This window comes from Papio anubis, chromosome 6 (assembly GCF_008728515.1).
Source record: "Papio anubis isolate 15944 chromosome 6, Panubis1.0, whole genome shotgun sequence".
In the NCBI taxonomy this organism is placed as follows: Eukaryota; Metazoa; Chordata; class Mammalia; order Primates; family Cercopithecidae; genus Papio; species Papio anubis.
Genome location: NC_044981.1, coordinates 111,277,561 through 111,290,908, shown reverse-complemented (window position 1 = coordinate 111,290,908; position 13,348 = coordinate 111,277,561). Strand labels below are relative to the sequence as shown.

The 13,348-nt window shown below is 44.4% G+C and overlaps 1 long non-coding RNA gene across 2 annotated transcripts in view; it reads right to left on the bottom strand.

The window, feature by feature from the left end:
- Positions 1–282: 282 nt before the first annotated feature.
- The window catches only part of LOC110743143, a 72,572-nt gene continuing 59,506 nt past the window's right edge, over positions 283–13,348 (bottom strand). The window contains exons 3-4 of one of the 2 annotated variants that reach the window (XR_002521712.2): positions 2,230–3,732; positions 283–851 (exon numbers count right to left, since the gene is read on the bottom strand). This is a non-coding gene — a long non-coding RNA (uncharacterized LOC110743143). Of the gene's footprint in view, positions 852–1,629; positions 3,733–13,348 lie in introns of those variants that run through there. The other variant, XR_002521711.2, reaches the window with a different exon arrangement.

The window sequence follows — 13,348 nt, the reverse complement described above, 5'->3', positions numbered from 1 at the left end:
TACTAAACATCAGATTTCAAATCCTTATACTTAATGTTTGCTTATTTTATATAGACATATGTTTTAGAGACGGGATCTGGCTCTATGACCCAGGCTGGAGGGCAGTGGCACAAACGCAGCCCACTGCAGCCTCGCCTCCTGGGCTCAAGTGATCCTTCTGCCTCAGTCTCCCAAGTAGCTGGGACTGCAGATGTGTGCCACCACGCCTAACTAATTTTGAAATTTTTTGTAGAGGTAGGGAGTAGCACTTTGTTGCTCAGGCTGGTCTTGAACTCCTCAGCTCAAGTGATCTTCTCGCCTTAGCCTCCCAAAGTGCTGGGATTACAGGCGTCAGCCACTGGGCTCAGCCCCTAACAGTTAATTTTTGAAGTTTATTGAACCAATCAGTTCCCTTGATGCGTGGTTATTTTTTTCTTCCTCATACATAATTGTGTGTATTTTTTCTGTATAGAAAAAGTGTAAACAAAGAGAAAAAACTGCACTAAATCCCACTACCAAAGATAACTACCATTTATATTTTGTTTAAGACATTTCCTACATATATGCATATAAGATTTATATATGTAGTTTTACATACATATGAAATCATACCATAGATGCTTTCTTGTAATCGTGTTTTTTTTGCTATTTATGTTTTCCTTGACTGCCAATTTCACTGCCTGTTCAGAGGTCTGACTTCCATAAAAATCCCATTTACTTACCATTCCCGGGGGCCAGCAGTACATGGGCCACATATGCAGATGATTAACTGGTAGTTTGTTGTTTTTCTGGCAAATCACATAGCACAGGCTTACAGAGGGGCCTCCCTTGAGAGCACAAGCCCAGAACCTGTTATCTAAGCCCTCCAGAGTCTTGAAAAAGAGACACAATTTTGTGAGGAATATGTTCATGTGAATTGGTACTTACTAGGCTTTATTTCATCTCATACCAATTTTGTTCCAGAAACTTCCTAGAAAGCTATGAAAATATGAGACAATGACCATGGATAATACGATATCTGGGAGAGGTACCGATTACACAATGCAGTCTTTTTTTTTTTTTTTTTTTGAGACGGAGTGTCACTCTGTCACCCAGGCTGGAGTGCAGTGGTGCAATGTTGGCTCACTGCAAGCTCCACCTCTCAGGTACAAACAATTCTCCTGCCTCAGTCTCCTGAGTAGCTGGGATTACAGGTGCATGCCACCATGCCTGGGTAATTTTTGTATTTTTTGTGGAGATGGGATTTCACCACGTTGGTTAGGGTGGTCTCAAATTCCTGAGCTCAAGTGATCCACCCACCTTAGCCTCCCAAAGTGCTGGGATTACAGGCATGAGCCACCAGGTGCATGAGCCACCTGGCCCATGCAATGCAATCTTAGCGGCTGAATTCAACATTTATTGAGCAGCTACTATAGGCCAGACACAGGGTTAAGCACACAAAGAATAGGAAGACCAAGAAAATGTACCCCAGCCAGAAGAAGCTTCAACTTACTCAACATAATATGAAGTAGACATTCATCTATGATTCTACCATTCAGAAATACTATTATTAACATCCATCCAGATATAATAATTATAATGCCTAGCACTTACAGAGTTTTTCTTTTTTCTTTCTTTCTTTCTTTTTTTTAATAGAAACAGCCTCTCACTAGGTTGCCCAGGCTGGTCTCGAAGTCCTGGGCTCAAATAATCCTCCCACCTCGGCCTCTCAAAGTGCTGGGATTACAGGCGTGAGCCACCACATTCAGCCTGCAGCTCTTATTTTATACAGACTTTGTTTTAAGAGTTTTAATAGTCACTTATGAAATCCTCAAAATATTATTGCAATATACAATTTGTATTTCTATTGCACGGATGAAGAAACTGAAGCAAAGAAAGATTATTTAACTTGCCTTAAATTGCACAGCTATAATGTGGTAGGGCCTCAATTCAAAACCAATGTCTCTCCATAGATGAGACAGAGTGAGCGAGAGAGAGAGAGAAGAGAAGAGAGATGACATTTCTTTGGAAACCAGATTTTGAAACAAATTGCATACGACACTTACTATGTGTCAATTACTGTCCTGAATATTTTAAATATTATGATTTATTTTATCCATAAAGTTAGCATGTACTACTTATTTCATCCAGACAACTTAGTGACCGACCACAAGTGACTTTAAGAACCTTAAGAAGGGCTAGACTGCCACGACACCTGGGGTTGCCTTGCATTTCATCAGAGCTTCTCTACATTAGGGGGCTCTGCCTCACCTGAAAATCAAGATCCCTTAGGTGAAACTTTTCAAGTCTGCTTTCTCAGCCTTGACTTTCATGGTCACACCTGAAGTCGTTTATCTCTGGACCCATCTCCTGGAAGGTTTAGGCATAATTGATAAATGCCCATGCACAGGTAAGCAACAGCCCCGGATTGTTAGCTGTATAATTGCATCCATACACCTGAAAAATGTGAGCAATTTCGCTCTGAGCTCTGAGGTGGTCATATGAGCAGATTTTCAAGTGATGTGTGGGAAACTGAGAACACAATTGTCAGCCTCGGAGAAATGAGCACCACCCCAAGGGAGGTAGTCCCTGGAGGTGGCGCTGTGCAGACCTCCAGGACCCAGCGGTATCAGCTGCCTTGAGCGAGTGAAGCTCCATGGTGAGTGTGCCAGAAAACAGCTTTCATTTCCTCTCATCCATCCCTTTCTCTTGGGCAAAATGAACCGTAAAGTTTATATTCACTTTAGTGCATACATTTTAAATATGCCCTATAAAACCACAGGCGTAATGAATTCAAGATGCCCACATCATAGTAATTCTGCATACAAGCTGTGTTTTATGATTTGGATCCAGTCTTTTTAGGATTTTTCAATAGGACCAGACTCCAGACTGCAGGGAAATGAAAAGAAGGATAATGATATGAAGTTTCACGTCATTGCTCAGTTTCCAACACTGTTGTCCTGTAGTCACCAAGCGGGTGCATTCTTTGTGTGCAGTGAAGTGAGTGGATAGCCCCAGGCTGAGCGATGCCCAGGTAGGAGGGACGCTTGGCCTTCCTGTGCTCCTCCCACTGGCTCTAGGTGTCCTCTGTGGGTTGTGATTGGTAATGTAAGCAAGCGAGCACATGGGCCTGTGTACATTTCTGCATTTCTGGGCTAGCCCTGCCTTGCAGGTGCCAGAGAAACACGTGCTTCAGTAGGGTCAGATTGGTCATGCATCTGTGCTCAGATTGAATGAGTGGCCTCCCTGAAGAATTCCAGCTTGCAGAGGCACTTTCAAAATGCAGTGAGCTCAGGTTCCAGGAGCTGTTACGGCAGTTTTTGTCTTGACACTCCGTTCCCCTGAACTCCACTTTGGGAAGAAGGGAAGACGCCACCATGGGCCAGGCAGGCGACAGAGCAAGCCCTAGCCAGATCTCAGGACATCAGAGGCCTGTTCCTTCACTCCAAAGTGGGCTTCATTTACTCCTTTTCAAGCAACAGGACAGTCTGTTCAATGTCGGGGAGCCTTTAAGACATGGGGGCGGAGAGGGGTCATATTTTTGGCCTCGCTCCTGCTCCGCGGCCTTTCTCATGAATACAGACCAATGTGCATAATGTGGCCAGGACACAGGCTTTTTGCTCAGAATGCTCACATGAAATGTAAGGATCTCTTGTTCCCTGTAACTTTAGACGAGGTTTCAAAACACAGAATCCATGCTGGAACCACCAGGCCAGCAGCGGGTGGTGGGCTGTCTTCGGAGCAGATGGAACAAAGGATTGGATTCCCAAGTTCCTATGGTAAGACAAAAGGGCAAGATGTCAACCCAGGACCACCCAAGGAAAATTAAATACAGATCGACTTTTGATGGTTTATGTTAACAGAGGGGAGATGGGGTTTTGATCTTGGGAAAAACAAACATCACAAACTCTACCGTAATCACTGTTTCTCACACCCTACAGTAGAGTAGCAAGAACTGCTAGGTAGCCACAAACACACAAGTGGGGTGGGAGCTTCTGTTTCTTCTGTTGTTCAGTGTGCCTTCCATGGGCTAGAGAGCGCAGGGCAACGTCAAGAAAAGGCGCCCTGGGTTTCCCAGCCAGCCACTGAGACAGAGAAAAAAATGGATCCTCCAGCAGTCAACTCCCCTTTCTCAACTCCATATCTGGGATCAGAGGCCCTCCTGGCTCAGCCCTGGATCGGGGGCAGCCCACCCACCCACACATCCCTCTCAGCCACAGCAGTGCCCATCACACTGAAGCTCCTACGCAGCCTGGGATTACAGGTGGAATAAACATTGCTAACTCTATTCTCAACCCAAATCTTTTTCTAGCTTTTTTAAAAAAATGCATTATGAGGCTGGGCACAGTGGCCCACGCCTGTAATCCCAGCACTTTGGGAGGCCGAGGCGGGCGGATCACCTGAGGTCAGGACCAGCTTGGCCAATATGGTGAAACCCCATCTCTACTAAAAATACGAAAAAATTAGCTGAGCATGGGGGTGGTCGCCTGTAATCTCAGCTACTCAGGGGGCTGAGACAGGAGAATCACTTGAACCCAGGAGACGGAGGTTGCAGTGAGCCGAGATGAAGTCATTGCACTCCAGCCTGGGTGACAGAGCAAGACTCCGTCTCAAAGAAAAAAAAAAAGAAAAAAACCAAAAACCGTTAGTGAAAATTTTCAAGCATACTCAGAAGCAAAGAACATTCTACAAGGACCTGAGATTCAGCAGTTACCAAGATTTGCCACACTTCTTCATCTATCCCAATTTTCCTCTTTCTTCTTTTTTCTTTTTCTTTTTTTTTTTTTTTGAGACGGAGTCTCGCTCTGTCACCCAGGCTGGAGTGCAGTGGCCGGATCTTAGCTCACTGCAAGCTCCGCCTCCCGGGTTTACGCCATTCTCCTGCCTCAGCCTCCCGAGTAGCTGGGACTACAGGCGCCCACCACCTCGCCCGGCTAGTTTTTTGTATTTTTAGTAGAGACGGGTTTCACCGTATTAGCCAGGATGGTCTCGATCTCCTGACCTCATGAACCGCCCGTCTCGGCCTCCCAAAGTAATTTTCCTCTTTCTTTACAGCAAATTCCAGATATCATGTCATTTTAGCCCCTCATCCTTCGGGATGCATGTCTAAAAATATGGACATTTTCTTACAGAATGTCAATGTCATTGTCACTCCTAAAAAATTAACAGTAATTCCTTGATATTGTCTATATCACAGTCCATATCAGATTTCCTGTCTTTTGTAAAATTGTCTATTAGTTAAGTTTCGTTGGTAGCCAAGAAAGATCTGCACATTTCATGTAGTTGTGATGCCTCCAGGTTCACCTTTCCTGCCCTACTCCTTGAATCAGCCATTTCTCTAAGAGTCCTTGGTTTCTTTTATTGGAAAACGGTGTTAGAAACTGAGTCACTGTGCCCGGTCGATTCATTTTTATAATCCCAGCACTTTGGGAGGCCGAGGGAGACGGATCACCTGAGGTCAGGAGTTCGAGACCAGCCTGGCCAACATAGCAAAACCTCGTCTCTAGTAAAAACACAAAAAATTAGACAGACGTGGTGGCAGGTGCCTGTACTTGGAAGCCCGAGGTGAGAGAATTGCTTGAACGTGGGAGGCAGAGGTTGCAGTGAGCCGAGATCGCGCCATTACTCTCCAACCTGGGCAACAGAGAGAGACTCTGTCTTAAAAAAAAATAAATAAATAAGAAAAGAAAAGAAAGAAAGAAACTAAGATCTAGGCCTGTTGCTATTGCTTAGTTATTGGGGTGCTTGTTGCTATTGGGGTGTTATTGCCTCTAAGCCTTTCAGCTGAGAGAGCAAGGAAATATATGTCCATATACTATATTTGCCTATGTATATCCATATATCTAAAAATAGTTCTATATGTACCATCTGTATCAGTATTAAGCTAAGCATGAGTCATACTGATGTCTCCAATGCTAATCCAGTGCCATCTGGATCATTCTAACACTCTCCCTTGCTTACCTGTAACCTCCCACTCCAACAGTGAGAAAACTGGCTTCCAACATCCATATTTACCCTTGACTTCTTCTTCTTCTTCTTTTTTTTTTTTTAAGATGGAGTATCGCTCTGTCTCCCAGGCTAGAGTGCAGTGGTGTGATACAGCTCACTACAGCCTCCAACTCCTGGGCTCAAGCGATCCTCCCACCTCAGTCTCCCAAGTAGCTGAGACTACTACTACAAACCATCAAGCCCAGCAAATTTTTTTTTTTTTGTAGAGATGAAGTTTTTCTTTGTTGCCCAGGCTCCTTAACATCTTTTTAACCTACGTCCGCCCTCCAGAAAAAATCACTACAAAATCCATTCTAAGTTATTTAAAACAGAAAAGAAATTTATTAAGTGATTTTTTTTTTTTGAGGGGGGCAGTGGAGTCTCACTTTGTTGCCTAGGCTGGAGTACAGTGGCGTGGTCTTGGCTCACTGCAATCTCCACCTCCTGAGTTCAAGAGATTCTCCTGCCTCAGACTCCTGAATAGCTGGGACAACAGGTGCCCACCACCACGCCCGGCTAATTTTTTTTTTTTTTTTTTTTTTGAATTTTTAGTAGACATGGGTTTCACCATGTTGGTCAGGCTGGTCTCGATCTTCTGACCCCAGGTGATTCACACACCTCGGCCTCCCAAAGTGCTGGGATTACAGGCGTGAGCCACTGCTTGTATATTTTTAAATATACTACCAAAATTTCCATGGGAGTCCAAGAATCAGGTGTGGGGCTTTGCAGCTAGCGCCACTCCAGACCAACTGTGCACAAATGTGGCAGGCCACATGTTTTTCATTCAGAATGCTCAGATGAAATGCCATGCCAGGCCCGGGCTCTGCCAGTGTGTGGTGCCAGAATCTGCACCGCTGCTGCCCCAAAGCCAGGCACCCACACCATCACCCTCACATGAGCTGCTTCCTTGCGTTACTCTCCTTCTAAACGATGTCTCGGTTGGGCTCTCACTGGCAGAGCCTGTGTCAAAGGCTAAGCCCTAACCCCAAGGGAAAGTGAGCTTCCTGCTTCCTCCAAGGGAAGTCAAGATTCACAGGGCGTGAAATTCCCCAAAGAGAGAAAAGCTGTCCAAAATATGTTGGGTGGCTATTTAAAAAATTATGTAGCCAGAGGGTTGGGCACGGTGGCTCACGCCTATAATCCCAGCACTTTGGGAGGCTGAGGTGGGCAGATCACCTGAGGTCAGGAGTTCTAGACCAGACTGGTCAACATGGTGAAACCCTGTGTCTACTGAAAATACAAAAATTAGCTGAGCATGGTGGTGCATGCCTGTAATCCCAGCTACTTGGGAGGCTGAGGTAGGAGAATCGCTTGAACCCAGGAGGTGGAGGTTGCAGTGAACTGAGATTGTGCCACTGTACTCCAGCCTGTGTGACAGAGCAAGACTCTGTCTCAAAAATAAGTAAATAAATAAGTAATAAAAATAAAAATTACAGAGTAGGATTTTGTGTCAACCAAAATCATTCCTAACTAAGAATCTGCACGGGAATCACCAAGCCCAGAGGCTACTCTTCAGGCTTTATCCTATTGGCCTCATTGTGCTATCTATGGGTGAGCCCAGGGTTCCTGCAGGTAAGTTGTTGGAAGTCTCACCCCTGACTACTGCTACAATTCTCTCTCCTTTCCTCTTACTTTGCAGGTAATTGTTTCTCAGCCTCTCATGGGCCCTTCTTCCTATACACCTTTTATGTATTTTTTTCAATTATTTATTAATTGAATAGGTAATATACACATGGTAAGAAACAAAAGGTAAAAAGGGGTGTATAGTAAAAGTTAAGACTGTCTTCCTTACTATCCATGTTATTTCTCTCTCCAAAGACTGTCTGTTAGTTTCCTATATTTTCTTCCGGAGATATTCTATGCATATATAATCAAAAATATTTAGCTGGGCGCGGTGGCTCACGCCTGTAATCCCAGCACTTTGGGAGGTCTAGGCGGGCGGATCACATGATCAGGAGATTGAGACCATCCTGGCCAACATGGTGAAACCCCGTCTCTACTAAAAATACAAAAATCAGCTGGGCATGGTGGCATGTGCCTGTAATCCCAGCTACTCAGGAGGTTGAGGTAGGAGAATCACTTGAACCAGGGAGTCGGAGGTTGCAGTGAGCCAAGATTGTACCACTGCACTCCAGCCTGGCAACAGAGCAAGACTCCATCTCAAAAAAACAAACAAACAAACAAACAAACAAAATTCATAAATTTTTCCATCCAACTTCCAGAATGAAGGTGTATCATGCTTTACACCTTCAGCCTGCATTTTGCTTCTTTTATTTAATTATATATCCTGGAGATGGTTTAATAGCAAAGCATGTAGAACAGCTTAGTTTTTGTAAAGACTGCCTTGTATTCCGTTATATTATTAATCAGTTATTAATTAAACTAGTCCTATATTAATGGATGACTATTTCAAATCTTTTACTTATTAGAAACAAAGGCAATGAAGAAAGTTGTATATCCATAATCTTGTACATGTGCCAGCACATCTGCAGGAAAATTCGCAGAAATAACATTTCTGGGGCAAGGGGTATGTACATTGCAAATTTTGATGAATACCATCAATTACTTTGCATAAATGTACTAATGTATATTCCCACCAACAAAACATGTGATAGTGTCTCTTCCCCAACCTCTTGCCAGCATGGTCATTACCAGATTTTTTTTTACCTTTGCCAATCTAATAGGTAACCCATGCGACCTCATTTTAGTTTTGTGCCTTTGTATGTGTTATAAATCAGGTAAAGCACCATGTTAGGCCAGGCGCAGTGGCTCATGCCTGTAATCCCAGCACTTTGGGAGGCCAAGGCAGATGGATCACTTGTGGTCAGGAGTTCAAGACCAGCCTGGCCAACATGGTGAAACCCCATCTCTACTAAAAATACAAAAATTAGCTAGGTGCGGTGGCGTGTGCCTGTAATCCCAGCTACTCGGGAGGCTCAGGCAGGAGAATCACTTGAACCCAGGAGGCAGAGGTTGCAGTGAGCCAAGATCACGCCACTGCACTCCAGCCTGGGCAACAGAGCAAGTCTTTGTCTCAAAAAACATAAATAAAAAGCATCATTTTACCTGACTTAAGCCACAGAAGAGGAAATACACTGGTTTTCCTCTTCTGTGACTTGTCTCTTTGTATCCTTTGCCACCTTTTCACTGGGAAGTTAGTAATTTATATTGATTGATAAGAATTATTTATAAATTAAGCAGATTGTGCTAGGTGAAGATCTGGAAAAAGGGCCTTCCAGGGAGGGAAACAGCCAGCACAAACCCAGGACCAAGCAAAATGTGTCCTGGGAACAAGAAAGACCCATGATGTAGCACACTAGGAGAAGCCAAATGACGTCACAGGGCGGAGGCCACGTCACACTGTGTCTGATCACCCCGCGATGTTTTCCTAACTGCAATGGGAAGCCGCTAGAGAGTTTTAAGCAGAATCCACTGAGGAGAATTTGGATCTGGCCAGCTGCGTGAAGGGTGGTAACATTTATCAAGATGGGGAAGATGAAGAAGAGGATGCTTATGATGGTAAAGCCTAGGGAGGGATAAAAAGTTCTACTTTCAATGTTTTAACCTGGAGAGGCCTGGCTATCCGCCTTGGAGAGTCCAGCAGACTGGTGGATTTCTGAGTTTAGCATTCAAGAGAAAGATCAGTGCTACAGATAAAATTTGGAGTCATCAGCATCTGAATAGCATTTACAGCCTTGAGGCAGGGTAAAATCACCAAGGGTGAAAGTACTGAGACAAGGGACTTAAGGGTGAAAGTACTGAGACGAAGGGACTTCAACCTTTAGAACGCAGGAGGAGGCACCAGCAAAAGAGGCAATGAGATAGGAGTAAAGCCAGGAGAGAGTGGTGCCCATGGAGCCAAGAAAAGGCCACGCTTCTAGAGGAAGGTGTCAGCCACTGAATGCCATAGTGAAACCAAGTCGATGAGGATTGATCAGTGACTTAGGCAAATGGGGATCAGTGGTAACCTTGACGATGGTAATTTCAGTTCTCTGGTGGAGATGGAAGCCACAGGGCAGTGAGTTGAGGATGGAGTTGAGTAGAAAGAGCACAGATAATTCTCAAGAACTCTTGCCGTGCAGAAGAGCAAGGGCAAAGGATTGGGACAGTTGCTACAGGGGAATGTGGACTGAGGGCTTTTTGGGTTTTGTTTGGTTGGTTTCTTTCTTTCTTTCTTTCTTTCTTTCTTTCTTTCTTTCTTTCTTTCTTTCTTTCTTTCTTTTTTTTTTTTTTTGAGACAAAGTCTCGTTCTGTTACCCAGGCTAGAATGCATTGGCACAATCTCAGCTTACTGCAACATCTGCTGCCCAAGTTCAAGCAATTCTCCTGCCTCACCCTCCCAAGTAGCTGGAATTACAGGCACCTGCCTCCATGCCTGGCTAATCTTTGTACTTTTAATAGAGACTGGGTTTCACCATGTTGGCCGGGATGGTCTTGAACTTCTAACCTCGGGTGATCCGCCCGCCTCGGCCTGTTGGTTGACCCAAAGTGCTGGGATTACAGGCATGAGCCACCACACCCAGCCGGTTGGTTGTTTTTAATTATGGATACTCATGGGTCTATTGATCAGAATGACCCAGTGGAGACGGAAAGTTGATGACACCAGAGACAGGAAGGAAATTGCTGGAATGAAGTCTTCTAATCACTTTGCAACCTCTTTCAGGAATGTTAAGCGCAGCCTCCTCTGAAGTAAGAAGTGAGTGAGTAGGGTGTGGAGTGGCCTGGAGTCCTAATGGCACCCTGAAAGCTGAATGTGATGAATGTGGAGTGGTGAGGGAAGGTGGGAGGAGAAGCAGCAAGATAAAAGGAAGAGAAAGGGCATGTACTGGGCAGTAACCCTGTGCCAGGCAGACATAGGAACTTTGAAGTACCTTTGGAAGAACGTTTTGAATATTTATACCCTTTGTTTTGGATTTTCATTGTGGTAAACTATACATAACCTAAAATTTCAGAGTGGGAAACAATCTTCACAATCTATACATCTGACACAGGAGTTACATCCAGAATCTGCAACGAACTCAAACACATTAGCAAGAAAAAAAATGAACAATCCCATCAAAAAGTGGGTTAAGGACATGAATAGACAATTCTCAAAAGAAGATATACAAATGGCTAACAAGGGTGTGGAAAAATGCTCAACATCACTAATGATCAGTGAAATGCAAATCAAAACCACAATGCGATACCACTTTACTCCTATAAGAATGGCCATAATGGCCGGGCGCGGTGGCTCAAGCCTGTAATCCCAGCACTTTGGGAGGCCGAGACGGGCGGATCACGAGGTCAGGAGATCGAGACCATCCTGGCTAACACGGTGAAACCCAGTCTCTACTAAAAAAAATACAAAAAAAACTAGCCGGGCGAGGTGGCGGGCGCCTGTAGTCCCAGCTACTCGGGAGGCTGAGGCAGGAGAATGGCGTAAACCCGGGAGGCGGAGCTTGCAGTGAGCTGAGATCTGGCCACTGCACTCCAGCCTGGGCGACAGCGCGAGACTCTGTCTCAAAAAAAAAAAAAAAAAAAAAAAAAAAGAATGGCCATAATCAAAAAATCAAAAAATAATAGATATTGGCGTGGATGCAGTGATCAGGGAACACTTCTTCACTGCTGGTAGGAATGTAAACTAGTACAACCACTCTGGAAAACAGTGTGGAGATTTCTTGAAGAACTAAAAGTAGAACTACCATTTGATTCAGCAATCCCACTACTGGGTATCTACCCAGAGGAAAAGAAGTCATTACACGAAAAAGATACTTTCACACGCATGCTTATAGCAGCACAATTCACAATTGCACAAATGTGGAACCAACCCAAATCCCTGTTAATCAATGAACAGATAAAGAAACCGTGGTATATAGGTACGATGTAATACTACTCAGCCATAAAAAGGAATGAATTAATGGCATTCACAGCAACCTGGATGGGATTGGAGACTATTAATCCAAGTAAAGTAACTCAGGAATGGAAAACCAAACATCTTATGTTCTCACTCATAAGTGAAAGCTAAGCTATGAGGATGCAAAGGCATAAGAATGACACAGTAGGCCGGGCGCGGTGGCTCAAGCCTGTAATCCCAGCACTTTGGGAGACCGAGACGGGCGGATCACGAGGTCAGGAGATCGAGACCATCCTGGCTAACACGGTGAAACCCCGTCTCTACTAAAAAATACAAAAAATTAGCCGGGCGAGGTGGCGGGCGCCTGTAGTCCCAGCTACTCGGGAGGCTGAGGCAGGAGAATGGCGTAAACCCGGGAGGCGGAGCTTGCAGTGAGCTGAGATCCGGCCACTGCACTCCAGCCTGGGCGACAGAGCGAGACTCCGTCTCCAAAAAAAAAAAAAAAAAAAAGAATGACACAGTAGACTTTGGGGACTCAGGAGGAAAGGGTGGGAAGGGGGTGAGGGATAAAACACTACAAATTGGGTTCAGAGTATACTGCTCGGGTGATGGGCGCACCAGAATCTCACAAATCACCACTGAAGAACTTATTCACATAACCAAATAGACCTGTGGAATTCCCCAAAAACTTGTGGAAATAAAAAATTAAAGAAAAAACAAAAAAGTGGAGAAATATAAAATAAAATTTTAAAACCCTAAAATTTACCATTTTTACCATTTTTAGGTACACAACTCAGTGGCAGTAAATACAGCCACAGTGTTGTGCAACCATCACCGCTATCCACCTACAGAACTTTATCATCCCAAACTGAAACCATATCCATTAAACAATATTCCCCTTTCCCCTCCTCCTAGCCCCGACTAAGCTCCTCTGCTTTCTGCCACTATGACTTTGCCTATTATAGGTACCTCATGTAAGTGAAGTCATACAATATTTATCCTTTTGTGCCTGGCTTATTTCACTTAGCATAATATTTTCAAGGTTCATCCATGTTGCGGCTTGTATCAGAATTTCATTCCCTTTTATTATGGCTGAATAGTATCCCACTATCTGTACAGACCGCACTTGGTTTATGCATTGCCCTGTTGATGAACGCTTGGGTGTTTCCGCCTTTGGCTGTTGTGATGCTGCTATGAACATGGCTGTTCGAGTACCTGTTTGAGTCCTTGTTTTCAATTATTTGCGGCATGTATCTAGAAGTGGCACCCTTTTTTTTTTTTTTTTTTTGTTAATGCTCACAGCAGCCCTCAGACAGATGTTCTTTAGGCTGGGACCCCTTCTTTATTCCTTCAGTGGGAGGCTGTATGCTCCCAGCTCCCAACACAATTCCTCAAACTGGATTCCCCTTCTTTATTCCCAACACAGTCCCTCAAACTGGATTCCCCTTCTTTATTCCTTCAGTGGGAGCTTCCAACACAATTCCTCAAACTGGATATTGTCCATTGGTTTTGTTCTCAAATAGATTGAGGTTCCTCACCAGCCTCTGGGCCTCAGCCTGTTAGTCCTAT